Source organism: Microtus pennsylvanicus, chromosome 2 (assembly GCF_037038515.1).
Source record: "Microtus pennsylvanicus isolate mMicPen1 chromosome 2, mMicPen1.hap1, whole genome shotgun sequence".
Taxonomy (NCBI): Eukaryota; Metazoa; Chordata; class Mammalia; order Rodentia; family Cricetidae; genus Microtus; species Microtus pennsylvanicus.
Genome location: NC_134580.1, coordinates 112,482,693 through 112,485,570, shown reverse-complemented (window position 1 = coordinate 112,485,570; position 2,878 = coordinate 112,482,693).

The following is a 2,878-nucleotide window of genomic DNA, read 5'->3' as shown; positions in this document are numbered from 1 at the left end:
CAAAGACACCCAGAGAGTTTTACAACATTCTCTCCATTGCCATCCTCACAGAACACAAACATGCACACACAGGAACTCGGGATGTATCACCACAAAAGAGTAGAGCCCCCTCATCACATTCCACAGATGATGGAATGTTAAAAGGCTTATTAGACAGGACATGCCACATAATTAAAAGGAAAGATGATGCTAAATAAGACTTACTTGGTCAATTATGGGGGGAAAGTCACGTTACACGCTACATTGTTTGTCTCCATCTGCATGCAGCAAAAGAAAATTTGTGCTACCTACAATAGGATCATCTCAAACACAGAAATAAGAGCAAGCAAGAAAAACTACCTGAGAAGGCCTTTTTAAAAAAGCATTAGCAGAATAACTAAATTTGAAAAATGTATTTGGACTGTAGTAAAAAAAAGTCTATGGAAGTGGCAAGCAAAAGGCAAAGGGGGTACCATAGGAAAAAACATGTCATGAAGGGAGAATGAGCCCACATGAAATATACATAAACACCGATATGGAAACCTATTACTTTCTGAGCTAATTTAAACATTAAAAAATAATTGTTTTGGATCTTTGCTTTAGCACTTAGTGTCTTAGGTTGAAATTTGAGTTCCTTCTCATGTACACCGAACCTTACATGACTGGTCTCCTGCTGTCTCTCTTTATTGAATTACCAGCATCCATGCTTTTCCTCACTTCCTGGATCCATAAATTCTACCTCTTCCATTGCTTCTGTCTTCAGCTCCATACATACTCTTTTTTAATGCCTGGGCCCAACTGGTTTCTTTCCAATTGTGAGGCAAATTCCTTCATCTGTAGGTTTTCTTTCTTATCAACATTCAGCCTCTGACAGATGCCAACTCCCAGAGCATCCTCCCCGTTGGGTACCAGGGACACTGTGGACAACTAGTCTTGGGAAGACTGAATAAGAAGGCAGAAGAGTTGGAATTCAAGCTATGCTATTACCAGCATAGATGGGCTTAAGCATGGGCCTTCTTCTGGTTTGTACAGACCACTGCAAGAGAGCAATTTCCTTTCTGATAGACTAGAATGTGGGTGTCTGCTACAGACACTCTGGCCATTATTTCTTAATTATTAATTCATCTGTTTTTAATCTTTTGTTTCCAGGTAGTGCTTTTACTGAAACTTAATTTGGTTATCTATTGAGAGCAGTAAATAAAACATTTAAAACTCAGGGCACAGTTCAGTTCTCGACAGAAAATAAAATGTCAGCATTTTTTTGTTCCTATTTTTTTTTCAAGACAGGGTTTCTCTGTATTACAACCCTAGCTGGCCTGGAGCTAGCTCTTCTACTCTTCTAGATCAGACTGGCTGTGAACTAATAGAGATTGATCTGCCTCTGCCTTCCATGTGCTGGGATTAAAGGAGCATGCCACCACCACCTGGCAACATTTGTTTTATTATCATCATTATTATTACTGCTATAAGGTAGTTAAAACAATACTTCTAAGGAATTCTAGAAGTATTGAAGATGCAAGATTTTCTTTAATTTACTACTATTCTTTTCATTGTCCTTCCAGAATCACCAGCCATGTCCCAGAAGTGTCTGTACTTCTGAGTGTATCTCTGCTTCCCAGGATACCTGGATCTCACAGCACCCAGATCTCGCTCTGCCTGCTTGTCCGCACACTGTTTGCCTGCATCCACAGTGTTCATTCTGAGCAACAGATTCATCTGATCGGCAATGTCCGAGTACTTGCCACACATAGGCAGGACAGTTTGTAACTGCTCTTTTCTGAACACAAGCTTCTGTTTTTAATAGATAGTTCTGACTCCTGATTCTGTCACTTACTAGCTTCAGGGCCAGAAGCAAATTTGCAGTCCCCTCACTTGTAACTTGGTGTTTCCATTCCTGACTTTTATATAAACACTTACTCTGGGGCATTTGTCTCTTATCTGTAGATAAATAAGATAAACATTTAGCTTGAATATAAAATTGTGCTTGTGCTTTCCTTTTCCAAGTGTGGGCCTATTAAATTCTAAAATACATTTTAATCTAATGCAAAATATGCCACTGCAATCAGAAAAAATCTATTTACAGGGCCAGTCACAGGAGTCTAGGCATTCTCCTGCTTTATTCCTGGATGTATTAATAAATGCAATGTGGCTTAGTTTGAAAATACTTCAATGCTATTATAATTTCTCTCCCTTTACCTAGATCACACTGTGTTTATCAGAGATACATTTTGGCAAACAAAGCTGAGAGTAAAATAAAGAAAAAGAAGGACAGGGACACAGAAACAAAAGAGTATGGACATTATTATATTAGGAGGAGGCATGGTTTTGCTAGTGGAATTTAAGGAGACAGATGGTAGTTATTGATGAGAGTGAGGTTTATTCAGGATGACCACTAATCCCAATTGCCTGGGATTGATGAGTTCTCAGGATATGGACACTTTGTACTAAGCGTCCTTGGTCACCTTAGGTCAAATAAATCTTCCTGAGCCAAATTTCAGAAGGAGAATCTAAAGCATCAGGGAACAAACTGGCTATTTTGGAGCCTGGATTCAGAAACTCAAACCACTAGTTATTACAACATTTCTTAATACTAAAAGCAAAATTCATGGTGAATTCTCTAAGAATGGGAGCCAAAATCATTTTCCATAAAAGGATATTGCAAGATGAAAAGGGGTTCTCTCCACCACTGTGGTTAGAGAACTCCTCCTTCTTGAGTGGGAGGGGCAGGGCTCAAGTCTTTACTCGGTCTATGACTCAGCCCCGGGGACCAATGACAAACAAGGGAGACATGTGGGCAAGGCAATGGTGCTGTACCTCTGACATCTGGTGCCACTTGTGGGAAACCCCAGTTATTGTTAGCTCTCCCTGCCACCACTGATTTCAACTTTGTGATTTCTGT